General features: G+C 54.9%; 1 long non-coding RNA gene across 1 annotated transcript in view; it reads left to right on the plus strand.

Moving 5' to 3' along the window:
- Window positions 1-17,797, plus strand: part of LOC114218472 (uncharacterized) — a 31,490-nt gene that overhangs the window by 11,040 nt on the left and 2,653 nt on the right. The window contains exons 2-3 of the long non-coding RNA XR_003611203.2: window positions 7,389-7,546; window positions 10,396-10,546. This is a non-coding gene — a long non-coding RNA (uncharacterized LOC114218472). The remainder of the gene's footprint in view (window positions 1-7,388; window positions 7,547-10,395; window positions 10,547-17,797) is intronic.

The following is a 17,797-nucleotide window of genomic DNA, read 5'->3' on the forward strand; positions in this document are numbered from 1 at the left end:
ACAGCTCTGCGTCAGAGGTGCCGAGTTTGCTCCGCCTCTGCCCCATGGTTTTGCCTGTATTTCTGTCCAACACGCAGTAGCTGCTGGTGTCCTCTGTGAGGCTGGTGCCTGAGGAAAAAATAGGCTCTCTCAGGCGGAGATGCTGGTTGCATGCAGCTCAGGCTCAACTCTACCTCCTTCTCTTAGTGCTTATGGGCAAGTAGGGGTCCGCTCATGGCTCTGACTCCTAGGGTCCCTGATCTTGGAGGTTGACTCACAGCTTCAACTCCCAGGGTCCCTCCCTGATCTTGGCAGGGGGCCGGGACATTGACTTAAGCCCTGAATTTCTACTTTAATGTCTGCTCATGCCACAGGAAACCCACAGGTCCTTGCCATACCGAGCAGTGGGCATCCCCCTCTCTGCCCCACTGTCTCCCTGTCCCTTTCTCCACACTCCCTGGAAATCTCCCTGACTCCAGGGGAGGGCAGGGGAGGTGGCCCAGGGCATTCCAGGTCTTGTAGAAGGGAGGCTGGACATGCATTCTGCATCCCTCCCCAGACTTAACGTCTTGCGTGTCTCGCTGGTAAATGCTGTCCTGCCAGGTTGGTGTCTCCAGCTGCTGGGGCTATGGGAGGTCCTAGGAGTCCAGGAATCCGACCTTCTTTGAGATGGTCCTGGAGAATTTAGTCCTTTTGTTCTCTACAGTGAGCTTGTGGAGACTCTGCAGGGAGACGGTGGGGTGTGTAAGGGCCAGACCTCAAGGCATCCTGCTATATGAGGTCCTAGCCTGTGCCGGGCACTGCCAGGGGCTTCCTAAGCACCAGCTGGTGATGCTTCCCACGACTCTCAGAGCATGTTTTGTTATCCCCATTTTGTGGATGAGGAAACCAAGGCTCAGACAGAAGATGGCTTGTTAGAAGTGACACGGACCGCACGTGGCAGAACCTAAACATGAATCCAGGTCTGCCTGTCTTCAGAGCCCGAGGCGATGGGAATCGGTTGTTGGCAGCCACGCAGAATCAATTCCTCATTCTCTGGTCACAGCACCCTGATTTCTTTGGGGGAGCAATGACCTTTTCCCCATTGGGTACAGTCTTGGGGACACCCTCAATTCAGGTGGCCTGCCCATTCTTAGACGGCTGACCCATCTCGACTTAATAGGACCGTTGGTCTAGAACAGAGATACAGTGACAAACATCCCCCCTTCTGGCAGTAAAGCCACGAACGATAATGAACAGTCGGAGCACGTGCACTCCCGCCCGGCTGGGAAGAGCTGCTGAGCAGCCCGGGCTCCCGAGGCTCTGGAACTGCCGCAGTCCTGCCCCCTGGTAGACCCTCGTTCTCTGGCTCGCCCATCGCTTCAGCGAACTAGCCGATGTCCCACCGACCCCGTCCGTCCCCCACGTTATTTGCTCACAGCTGGTTTCCGTTGTTGTCATCCAACAAGCCTACCTTGTACCCCAAGCGTGGTGCCAGGGGTCTGGCTCTTTGCCTGATGGGAACCCCTCTATGCTCCATGTCTCCATGAGTTATGACCTGAGAAGCATGCAGGCCAGGACCTGACACTCGATGAATACGATCACTGTTCTCTCCTTGGGCTCTCTCCAGGGGCCGGCTGGGGCACGGGGCCTGACCTTCCAGGGCGCGGGGTGAGTTTGGGGGAAGCCGGCCCGGTTGCAGTCTGCAGGGCATTCCAGGGTCCCCCAGTCTGGGGGATCATCTTGTTCCGCATTTCTCACCAGCAAGAGGCAGGGAAAGGCCGCTGTCGCCCTTCTCCCCATCACCATCGTCATCCTCAGCGTCATTGTGAAGAGTGACCATCATTACTGTTGGAGCGCCTACCGTGAGCTGGGCCCTTTATGAGAGGAAGGACAGCCCTAATCATGAAAGCAACAGCAATATACGGTGCCACGGTTACTCTTCCCAGAACTCGTCTGTGGCGGCGTATGCCCATTGTATAGATGAGTAAGTTGAGGCAGGGGAATGTTGCTGGGGACACATGGAAAGTCCTAGGTTCCACTCGGCGTCATTCCACCCAGCAGTGGCGGTGGCTGCTTTCTCCTGATTTAATTCCAGGCAGACACGGAACTATTTCATTCTTCCCGAGACAGCAGTTTGACCCACAGGAGAAGCATATGCGCTCCTCCTACTAATGTGGTTTCTCTCCTGCTCCTTGTAAAACATCATCCTGGCTCTGTGATGCTAAAGGGATCTTCACCTCCCCCCCGGTCATGTCCAGATCCTGGGGACGAATGGCGCTCTCCTCACCAGGGCTCCCTATGCATCGATGACTCCCAGACCCCTAGCTCCCATCAGACCCCTGTCCTGAACTCCAGACTCACACCGCCAGCAGCCTTTGCACCTCCAGCCGAATGTGGATGGACATTGCAAACTCCACGCCCCTGGGCCCCTGGTCTCCTCCAGCCTCAGGCCCCATTTCTCCTGTAGCTCCCTCCGCTTTGATTACTGGTGCCTCCCTCTGTCCCTCTCGTGCCCAGTCCCAAAGCCCTGGAGTCCTTGTTGGCTCCTCTCCCTCCTTCACCCCACATCTAACCCATTAGGAAATCCTATATTCACAATCGATCATTTCTCTCTGCTTTTGTCCTGGTTTGAACCACCATCCTCTGGGGCTTGGATTAGCCCATTGGTTTCCTAATTGGTCTTCCGGCTGCAATCCCAGCTCTACCTCTGTCTGTTCCCACTGCAACGACCGAAATGATCCTTTTAAGACATAAGTCAGACCGTGTCACCGTGACTCTGCATGAGCCTGGGTGGTGACTCCCCATTTCACTCCGGGTGAAATCAAAGGTTCGAGGTCGCCTCCGGGACCCTCCCTGACCTGGCCGCATGTCTTACAGCTCTCCTCTGCCTACTCACTTCGGCCACCACGCTGACCCCCTTGCCATCCCGCTGCACCCCACGCCCACCCCTGCCTCAGGGCCTTTGACCTGGCCGCTCCCTCTTACCCCGGATCCACGTATAGCTCACTCCCTCATTTTCTTTGAGTCTCTGCTCAACAGGCTCCTTCCTGCCTGACCACACTAGGATTGCATCACCCACACCCCACCCCCAAAACTCCCGAGCCCCTCACCCTGTTCTACTTTTTTTCTGTTTTGTAGTACGCACTGCCTTCCAGTAACTTATACAATGCACTTAAGGAGCATTAGGATCGATGTTTATTGTCTGACTCCTGCTACCAGTATGTTGGCCCCCCGGGGTGAAGCTCTTTGCCTGTTTTGCTTACCCACATGACACAGGCTTCTGGTACCCTGCCTGGCACATAGTGGATGCTCTATGAATGACTTCCTTGTCACTTTCCTCTGATCCTCGACTTGCTCCCTGAAACTGGGGACCAGGAGAGCATCAGTTCATTGCACTGTACTAGGTATTGTGAAAATCCCCAGGAAACCAAGTGATCCTGCCGGGTAGACTGCTGACCTGGTCCCTGCCCCCACTTCCAGGCTCATTCCAATCTTGTTCTCATCTTTAGGCTCTATCAGTGGTAAAGTCCTGGCAGGGCCCTGTGCTGTCATACCTCAGGGCCTTTGCATGTGCTACTATGCCTCTTTCACCCGATGGCCTCCTAGGTGTCATTCAAAGCCCTGGTTAGGTGTTGCCTCTTCCCTGAGGTCCTCCATGATAGTCCCACCCTCACCCTCAAAGTCCCGAGAGACTCCTTCCTTCCTTCTTCTGGGTGACTTCTGTACCTCACGTGCGTTTCTCAGTGTGTGGGTCCCCGGTCTCACTGGGGCTCATCTTCAAGTCTGTTGCACCATCAGACTGTGAGCTGCTTGAAGGCAGAGGCTGGGCTCTGTGTCCCGAGCTGGTCCGGAGCCTGGCACACGGCAACTGTCTCACCAGGGTTTGTGTGTTGCGGACGATAGAGCAAATCTGACACGAGCCAGGAGAGAACAAAGACTGTTCGAAGACCCTTTCAAGGTCACCGGTTGGCAGGGGATGAACAATGTCTTATTATTTGATCATTTATTTATACTCTATTTTCAACTAGGATTTGAGGCAGCCTGAGATGAAGGGCACAGATATGGCAAAAACAAAGCCCTGTGTCTCCAACACCTTCCTCTCTTCCTCAACCGGCTCTTCCTCACTGGCCTGTAAACACACCCCAGCCTCTGTTCTCTTAACAAAACCACCCCAACCCTCTGCAGCTCCCTGTCCCTCTGCAGCCGGCACTTCTCGCCGGGCCTCCGATGCTTGTCCTCCTCATTCCACCTGCTTACCTGTCAAGTGAGCAGCTCCTAGTCAACAGCGGCCGCCTGTTACTGAACACAGTGGACACTTGCAGACTTAGATCCCATGAGCTCTGGTAGCACCAGACCTGCTGACATCTCCCCCCTCCTCCAGTCCTTTGCCTCCTTTGGCTTACATGCTGCTATTCTCTCGAAGTTTCCTTCTGCCGCTCGGTTCCTCCTCCCCAGCCCCCTGGCAGATGGCCTTCCTCTGCCCGTCCCATGAACATCTGTGCCCCCAGGACCCCCTCTCTGCTCCCCCTACACACTTTGCCTGAGCAGCTTTCTGTTCCAGTGACTGCGCTCAGTTAGGGATTAGTTAGGGTCATTCTAGAAACAGATGCCCCCTAACCTCAGTGGCTGAGCACAGGGTTTCTGTCTCACTTACATAAAGTCCATTTGGCAGCAAGGGGAGGGAGGGCGGGCTCTGCTCCCTTTGGTCATCTAGGAACGCAGGCCCCTTTCACTCGCCTGCCCCTGCCCCAGGCTCTGTCCTGCGGGAAGAACGTGCCTCTGGACCAGGGCGGGTGTCACAGACAAGAGTGTGGGGTAGACCACAGGGCAAGGCAGGTGGCCTCGAGTCCCCGACTCAGCCTGTCCACTTGGTGTCCCCACCACTCGGGACAATCACCCTGTGTCTCTTGAGCATCCTTTTTCTCTGGCCGGAGAGGAATGTGCCACTCACCTTTGGGCTGTTCTGAGGCTCCTTGAAAGCACGGACTCCTCATGTGCTGATGAGGGAGTCCTCCGTGCACAGGGACAAGCTTCCTGCACTCACATTCACACATTTCTTGGGCCCAGGAGAGACCTGCCAGTTGGCTGATCCTAGGAGTTGGGCATGTCGTTGGAAGAAGGAATCCAGAACCAGCCATGGGTGGCTTGCTGCTGGGGACTGTGCAGGGACATCCCGGCCAGAGGGCAGCTGTGTGCCCGGCTCCTCCTCTACACATTCGTGGCCCAGAGGATGGACTCAGCCTTCCCGCCCACGCTCAGAGACTGTGTGGGACGTGCGGCACGGCTGATTGTCAAATCCATCACCCTCAGTCAATGGCATGACAGTGGGCATGTGTCACTGGCTCATGAAGCCAGACAGGGTGGACCTGCTGTCCTCTGTAAGGAAAGGGGAGCCGACATTGATTGAGCATCCACTGGGTGCCAGACATTCTCCTAAGTGTTTTACACCCACGCTCATTGAGTTCTCACAACAGCCCTGGAAGGAGGGGTGGCTCAGCACCCCCATTCACAGACTTAGACACCAGGACTTGGGAAGCTTAGCATTTGAAAATTTCAGTAAAAGCACAGCGACGAGGAAGCTGCCCAAAGATCGCGTGTTGCCAAGGTGCAGTGGCTGATGTTAGAGCTCTCTCACCTGACCCACATCTTTGACTCTCTTAGGACTGTAAGACAGAAAGGCAAGAGGCATGGACGGGGGATGGGAACACCTGGGTTTGAAACCTAGAGTCCACCCCTCACCAGATAAACCATGTTGTACAAGCCACTTCTACCTCATAAAGTCTCAGTTTTCTCATCTGTCAAATGGGCATGATTATGCTGATCTCCCAGGGGCAGCTGAACAAACCATCAAGGTCTGTTGTGGAAGTTGTCATGTCCTGCTCAGATATTTCTTAGGGGCTTCTGTTTACTCTGGCTCCTTCCTCGGAAGCCTCTTCTCTGCAGAGCAGCTAGAGGGATTATTTTTTGGAAACAGAATCAGTTCGTGTCACATCCTTGCTTAAGACCTTTAAATGGGTTCACATGTGTTCCAGGTACCCTGCATGATCTGCCTTTGCCTCTCTCGCCCGGGCCTACGTCTTGCCCCTGCCTCTGCCTTTAACTCTCTCTCTCTCCCCCCAGCCCCCTGGCCACCTTTCAGTTCCTTTACCGCACTGGGCTCTCTCCTGCCCCAGGGCCTTTGCACATGCTCACTCTCTCTCCCTGGAACACGCTTTTCTCACACTCTTCATGCTCTTCACCTGGCAACGCCACTCCTCCTTCAGATTGCTGTAGAAACTTCATACTCTCAGGGATGTTCCTTTCTTCTGCCTCTGTCTCAATTAGGTTCCTTGGCCTCCCTCTCTTGTATGACTCTGCATGCTTCTGTACCCCATACAATCTGTCCTTGCAGTTTTACTTGTGCATGTGGTTTGGTTTGGTTTTGATGTCTGTCTCCCTCTCAGAATGTGAACCCCATGAGGACAGGCCCCTCTTCTGCTCTGCCCACCACCACGGGGGCTGGCACAGAAGGGCATTTGACACTTGGTGTTGAACGAATGGAGATGCTTCCTGCTGTTTCCCCAGGATGCCCACAGCTGCTGTCTCAGTCCTGTGCTAGAAAGCGTGAGTGCTCGGCAGCGTCTGCCTCAGATGCAGTGGCTAACAAGCAGTTCCAGAGCTCTTTTCCCATCTCGGATCTCCCTGAACCTTCATGATAGTTCAGCTTCGATTTCTTCATTTGTAAGATGGGAGTAACTGGGTTGGAAGGTTCGATGTGGTATGGAATGGAGGTGTCCAGCCCAGTGAAGATATTTTAAAAATGCTGTTCTGGCGGTGCTTCGGCGGGGCTCCCGTCAGTGAAGCATCGGACTCCCGATTTCAGCTCAGGTCATGATCTCGGGGTCGTGAGATCGAGCCCCACCTTGGGCTCTGCACTCAGCATGGAGTCTGCTTAAGATTCTCTCTCTTCGGGGCGCCTGGGTGGCTCAGTTGGTTAAGCGTCTGCCTTCGGCTCAGGTCATGATCCCAGGGTCCTGGGATCGAGCCCCGCATCGGGCTCCCTGCTCAGCAGGGAGCCTGCTTCTCCCTCTCCCTCTGCCTGCCACTCTGCCTACTTGTGTTCTCTCGCTCTGTCAAATAAATAAATAAAATCTTAAAAAAAAAAAAGATTCTCTCTCTTCCTCTCCCTCCGCCCCTCCCCCTCCTCGAGCGCTCATGCGCACTCTCTCAAATAAATAAATAAGTCTTTTAAAAAATTTAAAATATTAAAAAATTAAAAATTCTGTTCCATCCCCATTTTACAAATGTCCTCAGTCCCTCTGTGAGAGGTATTTCTCCCATTTTGCTGATGAGGATGCTGAGCACTAGAGAAGTTTAGCGGTTAGCCCAAGCACACAGCAGCAAGGCTGGGCACAAGATGGGGTTCTCTGCATTTTGTGTGAGACCAGGCTGCCTCGTCCACCTGCCAGCCATCGGGAGCAGTCCCAGGCCCCAAGGAGAAGCAGCAGGAGCCTCTCGTACCGCAGCCCGCTGGTCCCAGAAGAGCCTCTCCTGTCGCCGTCCCACGTCTCCTCCTCACAGCTTCCCTCTGCAGAGTCAGCCCCAGGTGACCAGGTCTCCTCTCCCCAGGACCACTGGGACAATGCTCGGCAACTGACCTATATTCCTCTCCAGTGCTATTTGCCGCCTGAGTCCCTCCCACCCAGTGCACAACCCCACCCTGCACAAACACCGCCATCCATCCAAGGACATTGTAAAAATAAAATGATCACAACCTGGCCCTCTGGGAACTGTGGCTTTACAGCATGTCCTGCTCCGAAGGGGAGGCATTCACAACCTGGTTCGCAGTAGAGAAGGAGGAACAGATATAGGGGGGCCTTGGGAGGAGAGAGGGAAAGCAGGTACTCACCCCCTCGCAGGGGTGGGGCAGATGAGGCACGGAGGACAGGGAGGAAGGGCAAAGGGAAGGGAAGTCAGCAAAATGGGTGAGAAGAAGTCTCAGGGACCCCGGGGTAAACAGCACCAATGGAGCCTCAGAAAGGGTGCTGAGTGGGTGGAAGCAGAGCAGAGAAGGGGCCTGGAATAAAGCCGGCGGAAGGGGAAGAGCGGGACGAAGGGGGCAGAAGACATGCAAGCGGCCAAAGCTAAGCACCCAGGACAGGGGACTGGGCTTTTGTGGGGAATAGAGACTGAAGGCGTGAGAGAGTCCACGACCAGCCTAGAGGCTGCAGAGTCAGAGGCGAGGGCCGGTTGGCAAGACAGAAAGCCAGTTCAGGCCGGTGGGGGCACCTGGGGCCTGGGGCACCGAGGGGACCAGCCTCTGCAGGCTGCACAGACGTCAGCCCCAGGGCTGGCAGGTGCAGTTTGTAAAGCCGGCTCCTGCAGAGGCTTCTCGGGCTCCACCTACCCGCCCCGGCCCCAGACAGCAGTCCAGGGAGGTCCCCTGCCCTCCAAAGGCCTCGGTCCCTCAAGAGCATCCATGAGACACTTTTACTCCCTCTGAGGTCTTAATGAAAGTTTTCACAGTCACACCTTGGATTCACCTTTAAGCCATTTCCCTGATAGTGGCCCGGCTTTCATCTTTGCCTGGACCTCATTTCCTCTTGTGGACAGATTTCGAGAAAAGTCTTCAAGCCCAGCAACTCCTGGCTCTGTTATGCTTAAAGGTCTGTTCTTCGGCATCTCTTACTGACAGAGGCAAGACTGCACCCAGGGCTCTGTGTTCTCAAAGCCTGCCTTCTTGCTGAGAGACACTAATGCCTCTCATTACAGTGGAGCGAACGGAGATGCCGGGAAGTCCTGAAGGAAGGAGAGGGGAGCTGACGCAGGAGGGAGAAGGGAGGGCGTCCGGGCAGGCCTACTATACGGACAAGGCCATGGCGATGGAGAGGGAAATGCACATGGTGGGGGGCACAGCGAGGCCTCCAGGAGGGCCGCACCTTTCGATCCCTCTCTGCTGCGCCTTATCTGTCATATGTCGGTTCCTACCTCCCCGTCACTCAGCACCACCTTTTCTGCCCCGTTTGCAGCACCAGCCTTTCCACATCGGCCACCCTACATTCCACTCCTCCGTGGGCTGGCTCACAGAGGTCCCGCCCTCCCCAAGAACGCCCCTCCTCATCTTGCCCCCCTGGACAGTGACTTCCTTACCCACCAGGGCCCAAGAGGAGCGTCACCTCCTCCAGGAAGCCTTCCATCATAGTTAGGACTCGTGAACTGTTATAAAAACACACCAGCACCACAGTGGCTTGACAAACAAGAGTGTATTTCTCACTCAGAGCGCAGCTGAGTGAAAGTTGGCCAGGTTGAGGGGTGTAGGCTCTGCTCCACAGTGATATGGGGGCTCAGGTTCCTCCTGCAAGGGCTACACCATCCTCTAAGGCAGAGATTGACAAATGGTGATCTGTTTCTGTAAATAAAGTTTTATTGGGACACAACCACGCCCATTTAGACACATGCCCTCTGAGGCTGTGTTAGTGTCACCACGACAGCTGGGCTGAGAAGCCGCGACAGACCACAGGCTCTGGAGGCCTCGGAAGAGAGAGTAGGGACGTTTCGATGGGCTGGGCCATGAAATACTGGGCATCGCCTGTGCCCACGTTCCAAGTGACCCCACCGTGCTGCCGGGAGCTGGGGGATGGTGAGCACACGGCCCTGTCCTCCTCACCTTTCCTCTTTGGCTTTGCGCCCCTTCTCCCCCTGCTCCCTGCACGCAGGCCCCCGCGGGATGGGAAACCCTGTGTCCATGAAGGCCGAGACTGTGTCTGTCTTGTTTATCACTGCCTACCCCAGGCTCAGCACAGAATATGTATTCTGGAAATAGTTACTGAAGAAAGGAATGGATTGGTCGGCACGTGTGCGCCTGGAGCGCTTCGTAAATACCTCCGGTCTGGCACAGACATCGCTGTCTTATACTCACTCCATGCCTGTGCCCCGCCCCCCGTCTCTGTTCCACCATTTTCTCTCCAGGCAACTCGTGTGTGCTTACACTGTGCCAGGCCCCGGGCATGACTTTGTGAACAGAACAGATCCAGCCGTGTCCTCAGGGAGCTTCTAGTCCAGCGGGAGGGACCGGCCAGGAGCAGAGAATCGCGCCATCGCGCCGATAAATGTAAAGGGGCAACAGGGATCGCGTGCTCTGAAAGGAAGGGGCCGAGCGGGTGCGCTGAGCACATCCAAGGAGAGACGATCTAATGCACGATGCAGGGAGGGCCCCCCAAGGACGTGACGTTCGGGCTGCAACTCGAACCACATGCAGACATGAACCAGATGGAGGGAGGGTGGGCAGCGGCACGTGCCAGGCAGGGGGGAGGGAGGGCCCCGAGGTCAGAGAGAGCATGACCTCCCAACGACAACGACATCATTCACGTCATGACAGCTTGGACCCACTGAGGGCTTACTATGTCACAGGCCCTGGATTAAGTTCTTTCCGTGTATTATGTCATTAATCTGCAGGATGCTATGAGAGAGGTACTCACCAGGGCACAGGCTGCCAACATCCAGCCCCGACTCCTTCAGTCCACCGCAGAGGTCCCCCGAGGACGGTCCTCCTACTTCTCCGAGCTTCCTGTGCGGCCCTGCCGCCTGCAAGGGGCCTACTTCCCGGGTGAGCCCTCGGCAATGACACCTGAGAAGCGGGGTAGGGGGAAACAGCCCTGCTTCCTTGCCCCGGGCGGGGACTTCAGTGGCAGTCCTGCCACGGCCTCTCTGAGCGCTCCCCCCACCCCGACATGGAGGCTCTGTCGCCCACAGGAGTAGCCCCCATCGGGGCACATGTCACTGGCTTTTCTCCCTCCCTCCCTGCGCTCCTGGGATCACTCTCAAATAACTACTTGCTCCTGAACACTCGTCTCAGGCTGTTTTTGGAGTAACCCAAACTAAGACACTGTAAAGTGTCCCATTTCATAGATGAGGAAGCTGAGGCACAGAAGATTTAAGTAAACACAGAACTGACGGAAGGTCTTTGAAACTAAAGCACTGTGTGTGCGTGTGTGCATGTGTGTGTGCGTGTGGGCGTGTGTGTGTGCGTGCGGGCGTGTGAGAGTGCGTGCACGTGCGTGCGCACGCGATGGAACAGAGGCCGGTGAGGCGGGTGTGCAGGCCGGGACAAGGATCTGGGTCATTAACTTAGCGGCGCAGGAGGCTGTTGAAGTGCTCTATGCAGACCAGTGACGCCTTTGGATTGAGGCCGGGACAGAGTCACCGTGGTGACCGAGGCAAACCTGGGTCAGAGGCGCTAGAGCACATGCAAGGGGGTGGTTGGCAGTCACTGCGGGTGCCCTGGGGACCCCCCCAGGGCAGGAACACTGAGCTCACTCATTGGTCTCTGGAGCTCTGTGGGGCCCCGTGAGAGCCAGGGAGTGTCTGGGTGTCTGAGGGGCTTGGTTCCCGGCACCCCTCCCAGAGGTCATCTCTCCAGGGGGGAGACACACTTGGTGTCCCAGCTGCTCCCCCCCCGCACCCCTTTCCTGCCCTCTTAGATCACAGAGACCCCCAGCTCCCCCCAAGCCCGGGACCTGCCTTGGGGGGGGGTCTGTGCCTGGCGCCCGGCACCCCCTACAGCCCAGCTGGGGCCGGCAGCTGCGGCGGGAAGGCCAGCCGGGCCTCCTGACCGGGCAGGCCCCAGAGGCCGGCACGTGGCCGGCCGGGTGCTGGCTCTTTCTGCCCCGGGGCCCTGAGCGGCCCGCCACCGCCTGAGCAGATGGTCTTGGAAGCGAGTGTGGACTGAACGGGGTCAGGAGGGTCTGGCAGCTCATCTTCCCCTCTGTCTCTGCTGCGCTCCTCTGCCCTTGTCACCGTCCTGGAGAGACCACTGAGCTCGGCCGGTGGCGCGGCACAGCGTGGTGTGGTGGGTGGTGGGACCCGGCCCAGGCGTCCAGTGGTGCTGGGTGTGTGGGACGTGGATCCCGGGGGGCTTCGGGGCAGTGGTTGCAGGACTGGAGGGTGGGAGGGTGGGAGGAGAGTGGCAAGGGGTACAGGCCACCCGGCAGATGCCTCAGGGAGCCCCTGACGGCACAGTGAGCCCCTCACCGGGTGGCTTGTGGTGGCAGTCTCCACGGGGGTCCCCAAAGGACGAGGTCAAGGGAACTCGTGTTTGCTGAGAGGCTAGTCCTCAGCAAAGTGTTACCCTGGACTATCGCCTGCCTCTCACCACCGCTTCATCACCCTGCCTCTGCCCTTTCCGGGGGGGCCCTTCTCCAGCTCCCATCCCGTGGGTTCCAGCCCCCAAAGTCCGGTGTTGATGATGTGGTCTTCGCTTGCACATCCTCCAGGTCAGCGGCTTCCCCGCAAGCCTGTCCTCTGAACATTCCCAGCTATACTGTCCTTCCTGCTCCCTGGGGCTCTCACTCCCTCTGTCTCTCATCCCCAAGGGTCAGTGGAAGCCTCCCTCGGGCCTTTGCTCTGCTTTTGGAACTCATTGATGGGTCCAGTGGTGGGTCAGTCCTGCGTGGGGCCCCTGGGGCCACCCATGCTGGGAGGGGGAGAGCTGGAACCCCGCCTTAGCTCAAGGCTCATATCGGAGAATCTGTTCACCAGTGTCTGGTGTCTGCTACCCTCTCAGAGTGGGGAGTGCCAGTACCTGGCAGAGAAGGGCATGTGGAAACCCCGGGAGAGTGAGGGCGGAGGAGGAGGCTCTGCTGAGATCTGCTACGGAATTGGGGCTGTTATTCCTCTCTGCCTCAGGACCTTTGAATGTGCTGTTACTGCTGGCTGATAAGACAATTTCCCTGTGTCACTGCCCAACTCTTACTTGTTCACATCTCAGCATAGGGACTTTTGCTGGACAACCTCCTCCCCGATCTAAAATAGGCCTCCTTTGAAACCTAGTTCAGAGGGCTCTGGTCTTCCCCTTCAAGCAGCCTTTACAACTTGGTTATATGTGTGTTTGTAAACTCGCTTATTGTCTCTCCCTTGCGAGATTGCATGGAGAGGGGCCTTACTGATGCTGTTCAGCCCAGAAGGTCCCGCACATAAAACAGGGCCTGGCACATAGCTTGTACTCAAAAGGCCAAGGTCAGTTGAGACACACTGCCCCTCTGCCTATAGCTGTTCCGTAAGCCCTCTCGCCTACTTGCTGTGCGTGGAGAAACAGAGACGTTAGAAGCACAGGACTGCTCGGGATTATTAGTGCAAGCTTGTCATTACAGAAGCCACCCAGGCTTGGGCCCTCCCGCCGAGGGACAAGGTGGACTTGAACCCAGGTCTTCTGGCCCCTAGTCAGGTCTCTCTAGCCTGCTCTGGGCCATGGTGGGCCACTTCCCAGTGGGCCGTCGTGGGGGACCCAGGCCTCCCAGCCCCAGAGCTCCTTCGGATGAAAGGTGGGGGTCAGCGGACTCAGCCCCTTGGGACGATATGGGACGGGACAGCAAGAGTAATCACAGTCGTAGCAGGACACGAACAGTGGTTCTTCCAGCGTGGCTGCGGGCTCTGCACGTACTGCTGCGTTAGGAATCCCCAGCGGCCATCGGGGGAGGTGAGATTGAGGCCCAGGGCAGTGAAGTGACTTGGCCAAGGCCATTCAGTGAGGAAGCCGCTGAGCAGAGATTGGAAGCCAGGGCCGTTCGTCTCCAGAGCCGAGAATGCTGTGAGGGGCCCACGGCTTTGCACTCCGCTTCTCCGAGCTGTGGCCACCTCCAGCCTGGGGAACAGGAAGGTGCTGAAGGAAGGCTGTTGCCAAGGACCTGACCTTCCTCAAGATGTTTCCTGAGATTCACAGATCCCCAAAGGCGGCTGTGGGCGTTCCTGGAAAGCTGTATTGGGGAACGAAGGTCACAGGCCTAGTATGTCTTCAGTCATTGAGGAAGAGCGTTGGCTTGGCCTCCTGGCTTGTTTTGAAGGTTCAATGAGAGGAAAGAGCTTGAAGGGGACTTGGGGAGATCCTGGCACAGAGCGGGGCTCTCAGGGGCTACGTCCTCCTGCTGGGCCCCCCCACTTGGCCCCAGAGCCCCGACCCCCTCTGGGAAAGGGAGCCACTGTTGGATCCACGAGGAGGCAAAGGGTTGGGGGCAGAAAAGGCTCACAGATGCCAAGAAGACCATCTAAGGTCATGGAAAGAGGCCTGGGTCGGAGGGACCCCAGGTTTGAGTCCTGACCCCTACCAGTCAGGTGAGTCACGTCACCTGCTGGAGCTCAGTTCCCTTTTGTGTGAAATTGGGTACAGAATGTCCACTTCAAAGGGTTGTCATACAAAATAAAATTGAGATAGGACGTGTGAACTGCCCCATACATTGTTCATGAAACTGTTTCTTGATCTTTGCTTGAGAACTTCCTTTTGTACCAGCAAGAAGCCACCATGACCTGGATCCTGTGTGCTCCTAATTTCAATACCATCTTACAAAGGATACAGCAGTTAAGAAAGTTCTGGACTCGTTCTAAACCCATGAACTCACCCAAGTTCTATGGTCCTGTCGTCAATGATTACAGTTGGAATGGCTCTGTTAATTGAAGATTGATGACTTTAATCCTTGGACTAGATCTTCTCTGAGGGCTTGTACTCGACAGATGGATGCAACAGCGGAGGGGGTGAGTCGAAGGCAAGCAAAGCATCATGATGTCCCCCTCCAGAGGGACCCTCTGACTTTACCCGGTCCGTAAGAGCCAGAGCCAGCCTGTCCTCTGCTTTTTGTGTAGAGCCAGGCCTCAAATGTATCTTAATTTTTTTTACTCTTCTCAAACCTGAAATTCCTGCCCTGAGCAAATGCCAGAACAGAACGTCCCCTGGTCTTCCGTGGTGGAAAGTCTTGCCCAAGTCCAGCCTACAACCTTCAGAACAGGGGCCCCTGGACTGTGAGCACAGTGGATGAAGCTTTCAGGATTTTAGGAAAACAGATAAGCTTTGCGCACAGCTGGGCTGCAGCTTCCCGCCGCCCCCCCCCGCCGCCTTCAGCCATGGCAGCCTGCTCCTGATTTCTCTGGAAAGGCAGCTCCTAATTAGAATGGATCGAAGAGTCTCTGCTCCAGCTTTGTTCTTGGTCTCGATTGAATCGTTGCTTTAGGACTTAATCTGGTGTAGTCGCCGGTGAGCTGGGACCCTTGGGTGTCTGAGCTCCTCTCAGGCTTGGGCAGGCTGACACTGGAGCAGGGGGGGAGGGCTGTGGGGAGAGATGGGGGGGTGGGGTGCCCTGCTGGCACCCGGGGGGCACCAAGACCTCTACATCACCCCTCTCTCTGCATCCTCTCCCTCCAGCTCCTCTTCTTTTCTATTTTTCACCTGCTTTCTCTCCCTTTAATTTCCTTTCATTAACAACCCAAGGCTGTCCAGGAGGCCAGTCCCTGCTGGTGGGAGTGCAAATTGGTACAATTGCTCTGGAGGGCAATTTGTCAAATGCTATTAAAAGCCTTAAAAAAGTGCATAGGCTTTGACCTGGAAAGTCCCCTTCTAGGAATTTGTCCTAGAATATAATAATTGGACAGGGGTCCACAAATATGTTGCCCTCAATGCTTTTCATGAGTGACAACTTGGAAACCTGGAGCCCATCACAGGGGGCCATTAAAAATGACCATGTGATAAACCAGCTAGAAAGGAACACTTTGGAACTAATTGGAGAAATTTGAATCTTGCCTGGGTATTAGCTGCTCCTAAGGAATGGCTGTTAATTTTATCAGGTGTGATAATGGCCTCGCGATTGGTTTAGAGACACATGACAGGAGGGCTGATATTGGGTTTAAACTGTTAGAACAACAGTAACGGGAAGAAACAGTGCTGGCAAAATCTTGCAAGTTCTGAATCCAGTTGACAGGTTATTTGAGTATCCATTTTGGGGTATCTGTCCTAATTTTGTGCATGTTTTAAAATGTTTATGATTTAAAAAGAAATAAAATGATTGTGTAAAACCATATTTTTTTGATGTCCACAAGATATTGCTAAGTGAGAAGAGAAAAATCCCAAATAGCAAATATGGCATTACCAGATTTTCTGGTTTAAAAAATATACACGGAATTTTATATGCAAAAGAAAAAGGACGGAAGTACACTAGAATGTTCGTGGCGGCCATTTCCGGGTGGCGGAATATGAATAATTTCCACTTTCTTCTTTATATTTTTCGGTTGTTTCTGACTTTTGTTTTTGCAATAAGCATACATTACTTTTACGCTTCTAAAAAAGCCAGAGTTAACTAAAGAAAATTTGGAAATCTCCTACTATGCACTGAGCGTTACTCTATGCCATGTCTTGCAAAAGGAGGTTTGATATATCTTAATTCAGAACGCGGTCATTTGTGAGGTTGACGCTGTTACGCCCATTTGCTAAATGGGGAAGCTGGCCATCAGAGAGGGTGAGCACTTTACCTACAGACACACAGCCTCAGCTCTAGTTCCACTCTTCCGATGTGACGCCAGTGCTCTTGCCACACTACACCTCTGCTTCTTCCAGAGAACCTGCAAGGAGTATCAGGCATGGGCCCTGCCCTCCAGGAACCAACCCTGTCTGGTCCCCCTGGTCTCTCGCCCCCACGCTCTGCCCCGAGGACCAATTACATAATGGCTTTGCCAAGAACCTGTGTTCCCCCCTCCCGTCACAGGTGAAACTTGAACATTGCCCCTTTGATATTTTCTCCCAATGAGCCTTCCCAGGCTTCTTGCCTTTTTAGGATGGAAACAAGCGCTCTGCTCTTATCCTCTTCATATTTATCAGCTCGGCTTACTTGGCAGAGTGGAAGAGTGAACGGGCATTGTATACATAAATATCATAAAATCCACAGAGGGCCGGCGAGCCCTAGTTCTTAATCCGGGCTCCATCACTAACAATTTGCAACTCAAAGAAGTCACTCTCTTTCTGTTTTCTCTGTCTCTAAAGTAAATAAAGGATAACCCATTAGAAAAAAAATCAATTGGTGCTCTGAAGAAAGGAGGGGGTTTAGACAACACTCTAAGTTGAGCTGAAAATACGTTTCCCAAGTTTTTGCTAATGTTGGAAATGGACAAAGCCCGGTCTCCACCTCACCCCATCAGTTCTCAGCCAGAGTACTGTGAGGCCTCTTACCTGATCTCCACGCTCCATGCTCTTGTTGGTCCTTCTCCCCAGCTGTCACCTGCTGGGCACCCCTTACTCCTTGCCTTACCCTGCATGCACAGTTTCTAAGAGGGGCTCCAGCTTTGCGCCTCAGGGCCTTTGCTTATGCTCTTCCCTTTGTCTGGAACGCTCTTCCCCAGCTAGCATCAGGTATTTCCCTGTAAGGTCCCTGGAAACCCTCCCTGCGCACGAGACCTGAGCTCCTCGAGGGCACAACCCCAGTTATCTCCAGCATATAACCAGCCCTGCGCCAAGACAGACGGGAATGGGGCCGGCAAGGGCAAAACCGAAGGCTTTTCTCTACATCTCCAGGATGGGCAAAACCTGTCCCACAGATTCAGGTTAGAAGAATACTGTTTCCATCCTGGGCTCCCTTGAATCTGTGTTTACTGCCACCCATTTGGGACAAGACATTTTTCCAATATTCTCTTTTTAAAAAACATAACATTTAAGCACCCAAATGAATGCATTTTTACGTAGATACTGACTGCAGGAGGTTACCTCTTGCCCCTGAGCCCTTGCAGAAGATGGTCTAACCAAAGCACCTGTCTCAGCCTGGAAAACTGCAGGGCTGGCTCTCAGGGCAGAAGCGTCATGGCAAGCCAATGCATCCGGGGACCACCTGCCTGGGGGCTGCCTCCCACACCATCCACATAGGAACGAGGAACTCTTCCATGGTGGGACCCCCGCAAAGGACTCAGCAGGGAAAGTACCTGAGGGTCATGGTCACATCATGTTTATGTTTCTGGACACTAGCTCCAAAACTCTACCCGCCCTTGAATCCCCGCCCTCCCGCTAGCCTGTGCATCCCTGCCCTCTTGGTGGGTGAATCCCAGCCATGTCAGC

This window comes from Eumetopias jubatus, unplaced genomic scaffold (assembly GCF_037043125.1).
Source record: "Eumetopias jubatus isolate StellerSeaLion01/CBP00866 unplaced genomic scaffold, mEumJub1_p1.0 scaffold_8, whole genome shotgun sequence".
Classification (NCBI taxonomy): Eukaryota; Metazoa; Chordata; class Mammalia; order Carnivora; family Otariidae; genus Eumetopias; species Eumetopias jubatus.